This window comes from Pteropus medius, unplaced genomic scaffold (assembly GCF_902729225.1).
Source record: "Pteropus medius unplaced genomic scaffold, Ma_sr-lr_union100, whole genome shotgun sequence".
Lineage (NCBI taxonomy): Eukaryota > Metazoa > Chordata > Mammalia > Chiroptera > Pteropodidae > Pteropus > Pteropus medius.
The window spans coordinates 4,999,850-5,017,737 of record NW_024356249.1 but is presented as its reverse complement, the minus strand read 5'-3'; the positions used below and the strand labels follow the sequence as shown (position 1 = coordinate 5,017,737).

General features: G+C 42.5%; 1 long non-coding RNA gene across 1 annotated transcript; it reads right to left on the bottom strand.

The window, feature by feature from the left end:
* Positions 1 to 12,906: 12,906 nt before the first annotated feature.
* Positions 12,907 to 17,374, bottom strand: LOC120601244 (uncharacterized). The gene is made up of 3 exons (XR_005652409.1): positions 16,448 to 17,374; positions 13,439 to 13,543; positions 12,907 to 12,977 (listed from the first exon to the last, which is right to left on the bottom strand). It is a non-coding gene; the product is annotated as an uncharacterized LOC120601244 (long non-coding RNA).
* Between the last annotated feature and the right edge of the window lie 514 nt (positions 17,375 to 17,888).

Below are 17,888 nucleotides of genomic sequence, written 5' to 3'. Positions count from 1 at the left end.
AAAGAAGTCTGTAGTATATTTCATAGTAGCAAATGCTAGGGAGGAAAAATAAAGCATGGAAGGGGAATATGAAATGTTCTGGGGGACCTTTGACATTGTAGATGGGGTGATGTATGAGGTTGCTAGGCTGCCATAGCAAAGTACCACAGACTTGTGGCTTAAACAACAGAAATTTATTTTGTAACAATTCTGGAGGCTGAAAGTCTGAGATCAAGGTGTTAGCAGGGTGGTTTCTTTTGGGTCCTCTCTCCGGGGCCCATGGATGAGTGTCTTCTCTCTGTGTCTTCACATAGTCTTTCCCCTGTGTGTCTGTGTCCTGATTGCCACTTCTTATAAGGACACCAGTCATATCGGTTTAGGGCCCACCCTAATAACCTCAATTAAACGTAACCTCTTTAAAGGCCCTGTCTCCAAATACAGTCATTCTGAGCTACTGGGCAGTTAGGACTTCAGCATGTTGAGGGAACACAACCCAACCCGTAACAGGTGGCAAGGGAAAGCCTTAATGACAGGTCCCTGTAGGAGGTGAGAGAGCCATCATATGACAGTCTGGGGGAAGAGCGTTCCAGGCAGAGGGAACAGCAGGTGCAAAGACCCTGAGGCCAGAACATGCCTGGTTTTTATAAACAGCAAGGAAATCAGTGAGGCCGGAACCCAGTGAAAAGGAAAAGAGGGGTAGGAGAAGAAGTCATGGAGGAAACAGGGCAGATTACATGGGCCCTGCCGGTTACAGTGAGAACTTTGTCTTCTCCTCATAGGGAGGTGGAAGCCAGAAGAGTGACAGGATTTATCTGACTTGCGGGCCTGCCGTGACTGCTGCGTTGAAATAGATGGAATGCGGATGGGATGGAAGCAGAGGCTGTTGCGATGACGATGAAGACCGGGGGTGTGGCAGCGGGGCTGGTCACACATAGTCAGGCTCTGGGTATCACTTGGACGTCGACCTGACAAGATTCGTGGCTGAGTGTGATGGGACAGGGAGTGGGAGAGAAAAAAGTCAAGGCTGACTGACGACAGGGTTTGGGGTCTGAGCAAGTAGAATTAAGGAATGGCTGTGTATTGAGATGGGAAGACTGGAGGAGAGAGCATTCTTTGAGGGGGAGATGCGTCATGTTTGAGGTGCTACAAAAAGTCCAAATGGGGATATTGAGTAAAGATATGCTAAGCAAGTCTGGCTGTCAGGCGAGATAAGAGTTTGGGAGCCATTAGCATATAGATTTTATTTGAACCATGAGACTGGATGATATGACCAGGGAGAGAGGATAAATGGAAAAGGAGAGGTTGTCTGAGGATGAATTTCAGGGATCTCCAACATTTATAGAAAAAAAGTCCGGATTAAAGAAGTATGAAACAACTTGTTTTAAGTCTCCGAGTTATAGTCTTAGCTGAGGCGGTTCTTGTTAAGAGTCAGACCAGGAGTAATTTTTTTTGGTTTCTTGTTGACTTGGTATAATGACCGTTCCCGGAAGCTCTCCTCGGTCTCTTGACCACCAGTCCTTGCTCGTACCTGCGACGTGGCTGCAGTGGGTCATGGAAGGCCACACAGTGCGGGCCACACAGAGTCTTGGAGTCTGAGACTTGGCTTGGCCTCGCAAGAGTGTTCTGAACACACTCCTCGTTATAAAGCTTCCCATCTCATCAGGGCTAGTGGGTCTTCATGTCCCTAGAGACCAGCCTCGGTGGCTGTGTTCGCATGGAGGAAAACCACAGCGTTGCCGGAGGCCTGGAGAGGACCGTGAGGCTCCATGTGCTTGCAGCCCAACCTTGCAGGGAGAGTGCCTGTCGAGGCCACTCTGTGAAGTGGCAAGTTGATGTGATTGAAACAAGCATGGAGATGGCAGATTGGGGTTTGGTTAGAGCACGCCCCAGTTCCGTCCCACAAGAGGAAACCACCCTTTTGCAGAAAACCACCCTTTTGGGCTCAGAGCTTTGAAGAGCAGACACAGAGAAGTTTTAAAAATCAAAACAGGATTTAGTGTTCGTGTCTGATCTTAGCTCTTGAGCCCGGTGGGATCTAACGGCCCTTAGTGCTTTTCCAGAGATAGACACAGGGCCACCTTGTCATTCCTAAGACTTGTGGCGAGTGGGACGTGGCCTCCGTGTGTCCTTTCGTGCAGGATTTGGGAGCTGGGGGCTGTAGGCGGTGCACTGGGCAGCATCATATAATGTTGGCTCACAGAGACAATTAGTTCTTTTAAGTCTCTTTTAATCTCTTTTATTACATTAAGACACATCAGGGTGTGGATCTTAAACACCTCTCTTATTCTTGTGAATCTTCCTTTTTCATGCAGAGAGAGGCTCCAGGCTCAGCATTTTAGGAAGCCCACAGGAGTCAGTCAGAACTTGACATCATTGCTTTTATTTTAAAATGTTTTTGCATATTTGCTTTTTATTTATCATAAGTGATAGTTGGTTTCTCAGAGTGAATCCCATAAATAATTTAAGTTTGAAAAGTGACTCGACCTAAGAAAAAAATTAATTAAAAAAATTGTACAAGCTATTAGTTATAGCAAAAATCATGAAAGTAGTAAGTGAATGGCTGAATTTCGAGGAAAATACTGCCACAGTGAAGTCTCACATCTGGGTGCATGGAGTGCAGGTGCCTTTAATAGCCGTGGTGATTTCTAGGTCAGAAATCATTGTCCCCAAGAATTTTGAAGACATTATTCCCTCGTCTTCTAGTTTCCAGAGTTCCTGGGGAGAAGTCAGAAGTCACCCTGACTCCAGATCCTTTATAAATGATTTCGTTTTCCCCTCTCTGGAAGCCTGTGGGACCTTCTGTGAGTCCTCGGGGCTCCGAAGTTCCATGATGACGTGCCTTGGTGTGGCTCCGTTTTCATCCTTCGTGCTGGATACATGGTAAGCCCTTTCTCACCTGTGTCAGCTCTGGGAAATTTTCTTGACTTTTTTTTTTTTAACTGAGATATATTTGACATACAACATTGTGTAAGTTTAAGGTATACACCCTATTGACTTGATACATTTATATCGCAATATGCTTGCCATCGTAATGTTAGCTAATAGCTCTGTGGAGTCATAATTATCATTTCTTCTAGCATTGAGAACGATTAAGTTGCTTAGCACGTTGAATGATTGTAATACAGTTTTGTCGTCTATAATTCATGTGCCATGTATTAGGTCTGCAGGACTTATTATCTAGTAGTTGGAAGTATGTAGCCTTACACATCATCTCCCCCGGCCCCTGGTAAACACCATTTTACTCTCTACTCTTATAATTTCAATTATGTGTGTGTGTGGCTCTTTTGGGGGGTGGGGTGGCAAGGGGCTGTCCCACATGGGTAAGAGAGATGATTCACAATAACCAAAAGGTAGAAACAACCTAAGTGTCTGTTAACAGATGAATGAATAAACAAAATGTGATGTACACATACGATGGTATATTATTTGTCATAAGAGGCATAAAATTAGGATACACTCTACCATATGAATGAATCTTGAAAATATACAAAATGAAATAAGCCAGAAACAAAAGACAAGTATCGTGTGATTTCACTTACATGAAATATCTAGAATAGGCAAATGCATAGAGACAGAAAGTAGAGTAGAGGTTACCAGAAACTGGGGGGTGGGGGAAAAGTGGGAGTTATTGCTTAATGAGTACAAAGTTTCTGTTTGGAGTGAAGATTGCCTAACATTTTTAATGTATTTAACGCCACTAAACCGTAAACTTAAAAATGGTTAAAATAGCATATTTTATATAATATGCATTTCACCACGACAGGAAGAAAAGGCGATTGGAGCCCTGAGCCCGTGGGTAGGGCTTACTGACTGTGAGGGTCACGGTAAGGGGTTCTGGCTAGGCCGGTTCCCGGGGGGCCCTGGACTTCAGAATCCTTCGGTTGAGATTCCCCAGTGCAGCCTCTTTCAAGGTCTTGCCTGAAACGTACTAACCTGGCTGCTGGTTCTGAGAGTGAGTGGGGAACAGGCTGGGAGGGGACAGTGTCTTCAGTATTCAGTATAAGCTTCCACCGAATGTGCCGTCTGCGGTATGGTTAAGCCTCCGCCCGCACCTGGTGTTCCCTGGACCAGAGCGCCCTGCCTTTCTCTCTCCAGAAAATGCACCTCCAGGCTGCCCAGAGCGGAGGAGGGGGAGGGATGGTCAGCTGGCTGTGCAGATGTGCAGAGGGGAGGGTGCCCTGAGGTCTAAGGGCTTCCAGCCAAGCCCCCCATTCTCAGACCTTTCTCCATTCTTGATCCCAGAGCTTCCTGGTTCCTATAATGTCCCGATCCTTTGGGAGTCCTGAAATTAAGAAGAATTGGTTGCTTTTTCAGTTTTTTCCCCCCGTTGCAACTTAGGAATTAGATTTTGTGAACACACACACACACACACACACACACACATATTTAATCAGTTAGTTGTTTTAATGAGACATAACCTATGACTTATTTGTGAGCACATTCCTTTAAAACAAGTTTCAGCTTTCTTTTTTGTAGCTGATTTCTGGTTTAACTGAGTTATGGCCAAAGATGAGGTCTCTCCATGGTCTATGATGTACTGTATGTTCTATTGTGATGTACTATATGTTCGACATTTGTAAATGTTCTCTTGTATAATTGACCCTTTGAAATAAGCAAGATGCAGTTGTTATTCTCATATTATAGGCAAGTGATCGGGGGCCTGGAGTGTTTTAAAGACTTGCCCCCAGTCACAGTAAAGCAAGACCAGAACTGAGGGAGCAAAGAAGTGGAGTGTAACGGCTGACGGCATGGACTCCGGTCCAGTCACCTGGGGTCGCGTCTAGGCTCTGCCATTTACTGGCCATCTGCCCACTGGGGATTGTTTTTGTTTTTGTTTTTTAATTTTTTTCTCCACTGGGGATGATTAAAGTTCCTATTTCGCAGAGTTGTCGGGAAGTTTACATATATGGCACATAGTAAACTATTATTATTATTTCTACTTTTATTTTTTAGCTAGGGTTCATGGTACATCTTAGAGGAGTTATTCCACTAAAGACTGTATCTTTCAAAAGGTCTGCAGCTACTTCTCACTCAGCACTTTCTATTATAGTCTGGCCACTCTGCATAAGAGATTATGAGTAATCAGAAATACCATCATCTACGTATAGACAAGCTTTCTGGATATAATCCATAGAGGGCACTCAAGTCAATTTAGCAAGCGCTTTATTGAGCACCTACTACGTGTCAGTGCTCCATTCTTATCCAAGAATTATTTTCTGTTTTCTGCAGCTCATGTATGCCTTAAACAGGGTAGATGCTCAAACAAAACAAAACAAAACAAAAACAAAAACAAAAACACCAAAAAAACCTTTGTAAAATGAACAACAACAGCAACAACAAAAATGCTTAGAACCACAAGGTTGAAAGATGGCTGGGAGAGTGGCTGTGGGGAGGGGACTGACCATTCACTTTGTGGTGGATCATCCTAAATAAAAAGAATTATCTGGGCTGCCCAGACTGTCAGGTGCTCATCCCTACAATAATCAGCCTAGAAGCTCTGCAAGCCTCAGAATCATCTAGCTGGCAGGGAGAGACGCCAGTGGTAAATGTGCATTGGGCTGTTCGTGTGGAAGCAGAGTCCTCTCTCTTTTGTGGACATAAACAGCTGACAGTCTTAAAAACTGAAGGCGCCTGGCCCGCCTCGGAGCTGGACACCTGGAAACAGGCCAACCTCCATTTCCCCGATCGCAGATTCTGTGTTCCACATCTGTCTCTATGAAACTGGCTTGTAAAATCTGTCTTTCATTTTGAATTGTCCCCACTCCGGCCCCCTCTTTCTTCTTGTTGGGAGGAGAAATTGTGCAGTTACTCCGTTCTGTACCATCTCCCCCAACTCCCCACTCCCCCTAGAAAAACATGGTCGATGATTTATTTCTCTATTCCCACCACTATTGCAAGGAATGTGATATGCAGGGACATTTTTTAAAAAGCTTTTTGTTTTGAAAGAATTTTAGACTTAGAGAAAAGGAGCAAAAATAGCACAGAGCCTTTCAGTATACCCTTCACCCAGCTGCTCTCATGTACCATCTTACATAACCACAGCACAGTGATCAAAACCGAGAAATTAACATGGACACAATACTCATAACTACAGACTTTATTCGGATTTAATCCATTTCCCCATTAGTGTTCTTTCTCTGTTACAGGATTCAATCCCAGGTCTCATGTTGCATTTAATTGTCATGTCTCCTAGCATCTTTCAGTCTATGACAGTTCCTCAGCACTTCTGAAGAGTACTGGTCAGTTTTGTAGACAATTTGGGATGATTTAATGCTTTTTCATGCTTAGATTGTGATTATGCTTGTGGTTTTGTTTTGTTTTGTTTTGTTTGCAAATGCTATGGACTGAATTATGTTCTCTCCAAATTCATACGTTGAAGCACCAAATCCTAGTAGGACTGTTTGGAAACAGAATTTTTAGGAGGTAATTAAGTCAGAAAGGTAGGACCCTAATCTAATAGCAGGGAACATGATATCATTAGGTTTTATTACTGGTGCTTTTTCTTTCATAGTTGGCTTAAGGTATGTCTGAAGGGATTTTTCCACTGTAAAGTTATGATGTTTCCTTTTGTAATTAATAAATATCTTGCGGGAGATTCTTTTAGATTATACAACTGTTCTGTTTTTCCTCAAACTTCTGCCCACTAATTTGAGCATCCATTGTTGGGTTTTTGCTCACAGTAGTCATTACTGTAAAGTTGTAATAATGATTTTATATTTCCTTCTTTCCTTCTATATTTATTAATTGGATTCTTTTGTAAAGAAGAGCTATGCCTTATTGACAATTATTTGTTCAATTATTTTTTAATATCAGAATAGACTCATTTTATTTTATTCTAGGATTACAATTAAATATTGTTATTTTATTGCTCAAATTGTTTTAGCTTTGGCCACTGGGAATTCTTTTAGGTTGGTTTCTATGCTCTTTCATTCTTTCTGAGTGCTTCCTTACTTTCTAGCACCACAAAATGTCCCAGGATCATCTTGCGTTTTTCTTGCTTAGTCCTGGGACCCACTATGTCTAGCATGGTCTATTTTTCTCCATTTTCTTTTACTATATGTGTCTTTACAGTTAAAGTGGGTTTCCTGTAGACAACGTATAGTTGGGTCATGCTTTTTTTTTTCACTCTGACAATCTCTGCCTTTTAACTGATGCATTTAGACCATTGACATTCAATTATTGATATAGTTGAATTAATACCTACCACATTCATTAGCGTTTTCTATTTGTTGCCCTTGTTCTTTGCTACTATTTATGACTTCCACTCTCTGCCATTTTGGTTTTAATTGAGCATTTTATATTTATACTTAGCATATCAGTTATACTTATTTTCTTGCCTTTTTTTTTACTCTTTAATGGTTGCCCTAGAGTTTAATACATTTACACTGAGTCCAAGGCCACATTCAGATAACACTATACTACTTCAAGTATAGTATGAGTACCTTCTAACAACCCTAATTCCTATCTCCTGTCCCTTAAATTATTGCTGTCATTCATTTAATTTATACATAACGTACATATATATAAGATATACACATAAGGATACATATTGAATACATTGTTGCAATTATTATTTTGAAAAAACCATTATCTGTTGGATTAAGAATAAAAAAATGAAAGTTTTTATTTTACCCTCACATTTCTTCTTCAATGCTCTCCCTTTCTTAATGTAGATCTGAGTTTCTGACATATTATTTTATTTCTCTCTAAAGAACTTCTTTTAACATTTCTTGCAAGGCAGGTCTACTGGCAACAAATTCCCTTAATTGTTGTTTGTCTGAGAAAGTCTTTATTTTTCCTTCATTGTTGAAGGAGAATTTCTCAGGGTACGGAATTCTAGGTTGGTGATTGTTTTTTTCCACATTTTAAATATTTCACTTCTCTTCTGCATGGTTTCTGAGGAGAAATCAGATGTTCCTCTATAGGTGAAGGTTCCCACCCCCCCACCCCCCCCGCCGGCTTCTTTCAGAATTTCTTTTTTATCTTTGATTTTCTGTAATCATGAAAATGATTATGAAAATGACATGCCTAGGTGTGTACTTTGGGGGGCATTTATCCTGTTTGGGGTTCTCCAAGCTTCCTGCATCTGCAGTTAGATGTCTGATATTAGTTTGGGGAAGTTTTTAGTCATTACGATTTCAAATATTTCTTCTGTTTCTTTCTTCTCTGTCTGATATTCCCATTACGTGTATATTTTTTGTAGTTGTTTCATAGTCCTTGAATATTCTGTCCTGTTTTTTTTTTTAGTCTTCGTTCTCTCTGCTTTTTGGTTTTTGAGGATCTCATTCATATATTCTCTAGCTCAGAGACTCTTTCCTCAGCCATATCCAATGTACTAATAAGCCCATCAAAACATTCTTCATTTCTGTTCCTGATTTTAACCTCTAGCATTTCTTTTTGGTTGTTTCTTAGAATTTCCATCTCTCTTACATTGCCCATCTGTTCTTGCCTGCTGCCTACTTTATCCATTAAGGCCTTTTACGTATTAATCACGGTTGTTTTAAATTCCCAATCCAATAATTCCAACATCCTTGCCATTTCTGCTTCTGATGTTTGCTGTCTATTCAAATTATATTTCCTGACTTTTGGTAGGCCTTGTATTTTTTCTACATAGGTAAATGGAACAGCTGTAAACAGGCCTTTGGTGATGGGATGATGAAGTGTGGGGAAAGGGGAAGCCTTCTACAGTCTTGTAGAGCTCAGGCTTTTGCGAGCCTGTGCCTCTGGACTGTGAACTTTACAAATATTTCTCAGTTTTTTTTTTTTTCTCCCTTAGGTGGATATTTCTCTTGCCAAATCAATTAGGCTCTGATCATACCCAGTGAGTTAGCCTCTGGTTAACTAGTTTCACCTGAGGGCAGGCCTCATTGAGAAGAGCAGCATCTTCTGGAGTATTTAAAAATGGCTCCCTTTCCCTCTACCCCTGCTGGAAGCTGACAGGATTTTTTCTCAGATAGTTCCTGTGGGAACCTGGTTGAGCTCCCGGAGGTAAATTTCACAGTACAGGCATACCTCAGAGCTAATGCGGGTTTGGTTCCAGACCGCTGCAATGAAGCAAGTTGTAATTGTTTAGCTGGTGAGGGTCTGGCCTTCAATTGGTTAAAAAAAAAAGCAACACCTGTGAAGCACAATAAAGCAAAGTGCAATAAAATGAGGCCTGCCCCTTATTGTGGGAGCTCTCCCAGGACTGGGTCCTCCTGGAGCTTTTAACCAACTGACCTTCAGTCATTTGCACTCAGCCGCCAGCCATTGCTCTGGGCAGTTCAGGCTTTCGCGGTACCTGCGGACTTCTCTGCTCCGGTGAGTCATAATTCCTCGTTTTCACCTGTCTCCCCTGTCTTGGGGGCAGCAAACTGCCCTGTGTCCTCCCTGCTCTTACAGATCCTGGAAGAGTGGTTGATTTTTCAGTCTGTTCAGGTTTTTACTTGTTGTTAGGATGGAGTGATGACTGCCAAGCTTTTTTACGCGTGGGACTGAAAATTGCAAGTCTCTCTTCTGTTACTTCTAACTTCAAACCTTCCAAATGTGGACCTCTCCTCCCCCATTTTAACCCTCTAAACATCCAATGGTCAGAGAATTTGTATTGTGAAGGTCAAAATCAAGGCATACAAAATAGCTATCTATCAAGGGAGGCTAATTTACATACTTTGAAGGATGTGGGTGGAGGAGGAGAGTGGGGAGGAAGAGAGGGGCAATGATGTGCAGAGTTGAACAGTAATGACCTTCCTCTGGGCTCCCTACCTGGCTCTGACCCCCAGAGTCACACTATGGCCCCCGCAGTCTCTCCGGTCTGGCGTCTTGGGTATCTGAATGACTTACCTGCTGAGCAAAGGTCTCCCACCCTGCAAGCCTTGGGCTCTTTGAAGAGCCCACTACACAGCTCTATTACCTGGAGACTTGTGACAGCACGTTAGTCTGTGTGACTCTGTTGGAAGGAAATGGCACTTTGAATTATCAGGCATTTCTCTGAATAGGGGAGGACAGGCTCTGCCCCACTTGGCATTTGTAGTGGCAAATCATGTTTGGGAAGCTGTCAGGAGTCTCAACATTGACAAAATCCTGGGGCAAGGAGACCAGCCACTTATCATTTATTTATGCTGTCAAAGAACTCTGGAAACAGGTGACAATGGGACGAGAAAGCAAGTCCTATCATGTATTAATGAACAGGAAGCCTGATAACTGCCTGGGGGATGACTCAGGGACTAATAAGGCTCCCTGGGCTGGCCCCTTCTAATGACTTCCTCCTGAGGTTACCAAGCAAGAGAATGGCTTCCCGCCTCCCCCACCTTCAGCCACCTATGTCTGAATAACTTTTAGGTACTTCGTTAGCAAGTTCTTTATAAGAAGGCAGATCCTGCTTCACCTGGGCTGGACTCAGGACAAATTTACCTGGAGGCTGGAGTTTTAAGTGAAATAAGTAAAAGATTTCTTGAAAGTTTATGAAGTGCCAGGTACTGTGCTAGGCAATGGGGACACACAGATTGAAACCGTGGACCCTGGCACATAGCTCACAGCCTGCCCAGGTATTTTAGGGCAGTGGCACAGTATGTGAAAAAGTTACTTGATCGATTAATCTGTAAGTACTTTTGGAGTATTCATGTGCTCAGGGAAGATTTACAAAAGACCATGGCACACTTTTCAAGGGACTTATGGACTGGTAGGGAGGCAAAAATAAACATACTCAGTACAGTAAGAGGATGCTTTAGTGGAACTATGGGCAGCAGGACTTTGAAAAAGGGAGAAGCCCGTGGAGGTTGGAATTTAGAGACAGTCATGAAGAAACAGTGGGAGATTCACATGAGCAAGTGCAGGGCCTCAGGCACCGAGCCAAGGAGTTGAGCTTTATATAATGCGGGACTAGGAAGCCTTGAAGGTCTCAGAAGGGGAGGTGATCGTATCTGGTTGCCAGGGCTGCCATAACCAGGTACTGTCCTCATCTCTCAACACAGCGGGAACATGTCATCTCACAGTTCTGGAGGCCAGAAGCCAGAAATCAAGGTGTCCGCAGGGCCACGCTCCCTCTGAGACTGGGTAGAATCCTTCCTTGCCTCTTTGCAGCTTCGGGGCGTGGCCTTCAGTCCTTAGCATCCCTCGGCGTTCAGCTGCGTCACCCCACCCTCCGCTTCCATCTTCACGCCATGTTCTCCCCTCAAGTCTTCCTAGTTATCTTCTTTATTTTTGTTAAGTTTACTGGGGGAACCTTGGTTAATACAATTGTATAATTTTCAGATGTACATTATAATTCGACGTCTGTATATTGTATTGTGTATTTACCACCCAAAGTCCAATTTCCTTCAGCTACTATATATTTGATCCCCTTTACCCACTTCACCCTCCCCTACCCCCGTATATTTGACCCTCTTTACTCCATCTACCTCTCCCCTCCTCCTCCACCCCCTACACTCTGGTAACCACTAGTCCCTTGTCCATGTCCCTGAGTCTCTGTTTGTCCTGTTCATTTGTTGCTTTTAGGTTTATATCCCACATGTAAGTGATATCATGTGATTTTCTGCTTTTTCGGTCTGGCTTATTTCGCTTAGCATGATTATCTCGAGGTCCATCCATGTTGTCACAAATGGCAGTATTTCATCTCTTCTTATGGCTGAGTAATATTCCATTGTATATATGTACCACAGCTTCTTTAGCCAATCATCTATCATAGGACACTTTGGTTGCTTCCATGCCCTGGCCACTGTGAATAATGCTGCTATGAACATTGGTGTGCAATTATCTTTTCGGATATGAGTTTTCAAGTCTTTGGGGTAAATACTCAGTAGAAGGATTGCTGGATCATACGGTAGATCAATTCTTAGTTTTTTGAGGAACCTCCATACTGTTTTCCATAGTGGCTGTACCAATTTGCAATCCCACCAGCAGTGTATGAGGGTTCCTTTTTCTCCTCATCCTCTCCAACATTTGTTATTACTTGTCCTGTTGATTATAGCTATTCTAACAGGTGTGAGGTGGTATCTCACTGTGGTTTTAATTTGCATTTCCCTAATAGCTAGCAGCGATGTTGAGCATCTTTTCATATATTTGTTGGCTATTCGTATGTCCTCTAGGGAGAAGTGTCTCTTCAGGTCCTCTGCCCATTTTTTGATTGGATCATTTGTTTTTTTGTTGTTGAGTCGTATGAGTTCTTTGTATATTTCGGAGATTAGGCCCAGTTATCGTCGTATAAGAACACCAGATGTAGTGGATTAAGGGCCCACCTTGCTCCGATGTGACCTCATCATAACTAATTACATCTGCAACCCTGTTTCCAAAGAAAGTCACACTTTGAGGTACCGAGAGTTAGAAGTTCAATATCACTTTTTTGAGGGACACAATCAACCCGTTACACAGGTGAACTGGCGGGAGCGGGATATTGATGAGTTAGCCTGACCGGAGTACGTTAATTGGTTGGTGTGCGAGGGCCTTCGCACTGGGGGTTGTGACAGCCTCCGGGCTTGCAAGGGGCTGTGGAGTTTTAAGCCTGGCCGTGGAGTCTTTTTGGGGGAAGAAATGACAGCAAGAGAAGATGGAACTAGGAGTGTGCAATCAGGCAAGCTTCATTAGGTTTTAAATCTACACGATTAAAAGAATATTGTGACATGTTCAGTTCATTGATTTTAATAAGCATTATATTTGGGAGAAAAAAGTGTTTTATTTGGGTGGGTGGGCAGGCAGCAAAGATTCCGAGTTTAGTTTTGGATGTAGAAGGTTATTGGAGATTAGGTCTCAGAGTTTGGGGGAGAGTTCAAGAAAGATGCAGATTTGGGAGTCATTTTCCCGGGCGGGGCGGATGGGGCTCCCGGAGCCCTTGAGTGATTGCTTGCACCCTGAACTGGCGTTTGAGTGGCTGTTTTTTTTTGTTTTGATATTAAGTACCTGTGTTAGAAACTCTTCTAGTTGTCCGCAGCTTCTCTCCTTAATTGGGTCGAGACTCCTGTCGTAACAGATGAACACCAGGGGCACCGTGTTGATGGTGTGACAGGCTTATTGTGGGGATCGCCTTCCTGAGGATGAGATAAAAGGGCCTGATGAGTTAGGACACAGGAACTATATCAGTTGGCCTAAAACTCTTGTTTCCAGGGTGTTAGTGTTTATGCCTCCACATTCCCGGAACTCATAATTGTTGAGATTGGAAACGGATGTTTTCAGATCTCCTAAAACCTAACACAAGTGTTTTCTCAAAACAACGTGAATCATTTCATAACCATTTTGTGCTGCAAATCGATGAAATATGAGGCTCTCTGTACTTTCTTCTCATTTGATTACCCACAAGCGTTTGACCCCATTTGTCAATCTAGTTTAAATCTGGTTCACCTGTGCTGCTCATCAGCTATTTTTGCTAGTCCATGGAGGCCTGGACAGTCTTAATTGAACTTTATTAGACCTATGAAGCTTCACTAGGGAGAAAGCAGGATTGGGCAATGAGGACGTTTTAATTCGGTTTTCGTTGGGTGGGTTTACTTACGAATGCAAAGAACTTGGTCGTTGATGTCAGAATTGTTTCTGGGTTCCTGGGAGACACATTTCCATTTAGCCAAGTTAGAAGCTCAAGAAACCTCGACACGTTCACCTGTAAAATGCAAGTTCATCTGTATGCTAAGGACTAACGTCTCTCGACACGTGCAGGGAAGAACATAACACAATGAAAAAAGGAAGTGCTACTCCACGGTGGTCAGCTTGATTTCAGCCTCACGCAGCCCATCACTCTATATTTGGAATCTGCTTCCACACCCTTTCCTTTGACATAATTAGCCCAGAGGCTTATGAAAGCATGTATTTCTTCTTAACAAGGAGACAGCAACTTCAAAGATAGAGAGAGGGTCCAAAAATACAGATGTGATTTTTGGCAAAAAAGATCGTCAAGTTGATTCATGACGTGGCAAAGCTCTAAACACAGTTCTTTCCTAAAATATGTCAGGAACCGCAAGGCAATCTTTAACCTAAATAACCTTGGCAAGAGAAAAATAATAGAGATTTTTCCTTTTGTCCAACAATCTATAATTTAGCAGACATGTTAAGTCATGTATTTGGTTCTCATAATAAAATAGTGACTATTTCAGGAAAACAGAAATATATTTGATCAAAGGAAAACGTTCTGGGTAGGGGTACTAGATTAAAAAAATATTTAATCGGTAAGACCTTTTCCTAAAGGTCATACCACTTTAATCTTCTGAAATGAGGGAGTTTAAATTTGTAAAAGATAACCAGCTTGTGTCACACAACCAAAACACATGCATTTGGTTTGGTTAGCCTCAGAGAAGAATTTCTTTTTTTCCCTTTGCACCACCAAAAACCTCAGTCATATCTCCTGAGTGAGCCGTTCAGTCGCCCATGGCAACTGGGTAGCAGATGTCCAGGTTGGAATTGGGGTTTTTATTGATTAGTATTGTGAAAAGAATCGCTAATAATAGCATGAAACAAGATTAAAATTCATAGCTATGTCATGAGATGAACTACAAGATTTATGTAACGGTACATTCAAAAAAAAAAAAGGAAGGAGTAAGAAAAAGGTGCTTTCTGTGCTTAATGCAAGGAGTAGATATTAGGACACGCATCCTCCCTGTGGGATGGAGCCTGGGGACCGTGGTCCTATCTTATAGAGGAAGCAGGGAACTGGCTGTGCTCTCCTTGGACCTGGAAGCCTTATCGGCTCCCTACAGGAGAACTGGGCTTCTGTCTCCTGCGTGGTCCCATTAGGACAATCTGGTCAGAGGACTCTGGAGCAGAGCCATCAGGGAGGGGCCCCGCTGCTGGTCCTTGATCAGTGAGCACAGGTAGTGCAGAGAGATGGCGCCGGAGCATCGCCGCTCTGATCAGAGGGGTGCCAGGTGGCCCCAGGGGGGCCTGCTCAGCATCTACACTGGTCTCGATGCTGCTGCCGGCTGCCACCTCCCTCCTGCATCTCAGCCTGCATCAGTGTTACATAACACCATACACTGCAAAGTGGGAAAAGTCTAACCAGGTGGTGCTTTGCTTACCTGAGGCCACACATATCATGCAAGTGCATGAACGAACGAGAGGCACAAACCTGAGTAAGACATGGGCGTTTGCCCCCCCACCAGCCAGGAGGGCCTCCCTGCCACCCCCTGTGTGCTCTCCAGTCCTGCCAGTGCACATCAGGGCTTGTAATGCTTTTATTTAGGAGTAGACTTTGTATTTTGCTTTTCTTCTTTCTAGGATTTAAGCCCTGTTGGGCAGGAATAATATTGGTAGTATTCACTGTGATATCCACAGTGCCCACAACAGTGCTTGACACACATTTAGACAAAATGTGTTGAATGAATGAATGAATGAGCTCACAATTTGAAGAGCTGACTATGCTCCCTGCCTCCCTTCATTAAATGCATGAGCTGAATTGGCCCCATTTCTTTGGCTGGATTCTCTGGGCATCTAATAGACATTACGGCATCTTTATCAGTCACGTCTCTCATAACCATGTCTCTCTTTCTCCTGACCTTTAACTTCCTCCTCCCCTCTTTCCCCTGTACCTAGAGGCATTTCTTAGTTTCTGGAGCCACTGTGGCTGGTACTGGCATGGGTTTTAAGCGGCCTGCTTTCCCGTGATTCCACAGTCTTTGTTGAGAGACAGAGCTGCGATGAAGTAAAAACATTACAGGCGAGAGGCCTCATGCTGCTGCTGTAGCTCTGGATGCAGCCATCACGCCCACACCCCGCTGGCCACAGCTGAGTCCCCCTTGCCTTCAGCTCTGGCAGGAAGGCCAACACCTCCTCGCCCAGTGGTTAGCACGGGAATCCCCCATGAGGTTCTTAGCCCTGGGGTGCCCCTTCGTTGCATGCCACGCTGTCCCCACTTTCCAGTCTGCCTGCCCCATCCAAGACTATTTAAACCACAGCCTTTTCTCATCATCATAATATTTCACCTTAAAACCCCTAACTGGCATAGGTGTCTGGCGCTTACCAGCAAATCCCCACTAGGCTTTGACTCTCCCAGAAGGCAAAACAAACAAACAAACCAACAAAAACAACAACTCTACAAGGGTGTGGGAGACTCTGGGCAGATAAAGGGATAAAAAAGGATTCTAATGCAATACAAGAGTTTATTAGTTATAACCTAACCTTTCCTAGATAGTTTTAGTTTTTAAATCTATTTCTCTTTTCTTCAAGAGTTTGAAAGAAAAGGAAACCTTTTATGATATTTGATTGGTATCTCGCAGATGTGTGTATAAAATCATTTTCCTTTCACCGCTCAGACATATTTTCTTGTCCCTTAGGTAATGTGGGTGACCCCTCATCAGTAAATGTCCTTCAGCTAGGGTGTTGTATCAGTTATCTACCGCTGCATAAAACACCACTCCCAAACCTAGTGGCTTAACACAACCACTGTTCACAATTCTGCAGTTTGGACTGGGTTTAGCTGGTGGTTCTTCTGCTGGTCTCGCCTGGGGTCACTCATGAGGCTGCAGTTATCTAGGGGCTCAACTGGAGCTGAGCAGCCCAAGATGGCCTTACTCACATGTCTGGCAGTTAGCTGGGGCTGCTGGCTGGGACACCTCAGATCTTCACGTGGCCTCTTCAGAAGTATAACTCCAGACTTCTTTCCATGCTGAGATCCAAGGAGGCAAGCCCCAGTGGGAGAGCATTTGTTCAGGCTTCTGCTGAACACGTGGAAGCAGCCATAGACAACATGTAAGTAAATACAGCATGACTGTGTTCCAATAAAACATTATTTACAGAAACAGATGGTGGGCCAGGTTTGGCCTGTGGGACATAGTCTGCAGATTGTTGACCGATATCATAATTTTTAGACTGCCAAAAAAATGTATATGTTACACTCAAGTATTGCTACTTCTCAAACATGAAAATGTCATCTTCGTAGAATTTGATTTCATCATGAGAAGTGATCGATAATGCATGTTACATAACATTTTCCACCTAATTATTTTAAATCATAAAAAAATTATGAAATGTTTTCTAAGTATTTTTTTAAGAACTTGGTAAAAGCTGTGTTCATAAAATAAAATGTCATGAGTTGGTTGAGTGAAAGTTGGAGAGGCAATATAATAAAGTGTAGAGAGCACAACCTTTAGAGCCAAACTGCCTGAGTTCAAACCCCGGCTCTACCACTAATTGGCTGTGTGACCACAGGCAAGTTACTAAATTTCTCTGAGCTTTGTTTTTCTCATCTGATAATAGGGATGACAACAGCGCTATCTTGTAGGGTTATTATGTAGATTAAATTAGTTCACATAAATATTTAGAATGATGCCCAGATCATAGTAAATGCTCACAGTTAGTGGAACAAACATCAAAATATCATAAAACTCAAATTCCCTCCAATGGTAATTCTTGATAAGCATAAACAAATAAAATCATAGGCATGTTATATTTTCTGGGTTCATAGTGTTGTGGTACAGTTTTGAGAACTTCGAGAACCTTTAAACTGTTAGAACTAATAAACAAATTTAGTAAAGTGACAGGACAGAAAATCAACCTACAAAAATCAGTTGCATTTTTATATACTAACAACCATCCAAAAAAATTAAGGAAACAATTTTCACTAGCATCAAAAGGAATAAAATACTTAAGAATAAATTTAACCAAGGAGATGAGAGACTTGTATAATAAGAACTATAAAACTCTGACAAAAATAAAAAAATAAAAAGACACAAATCGTAGGACATCTCGCATTTATGAATTTGAAGAATCCATATTGTTAAAATGTTCATGCTTCTCAAAGCGATCTATAGATTCAGTCCCTAACAAAATCCTGTAACTTTTTTACAGAAATAGAAAAACGATCCTAAAATTCTTTTAGAACCACAAAAGACCTTGATATCCAAAGCAGTTTTGAGAAAGAAAAACAAAGCTGGAGGTATCACAGTCCCTGATTTCAAAACATATTACGAAGCTATAGTAATGAAAGCAGAATGATATTGTCATAAAACAGACATATA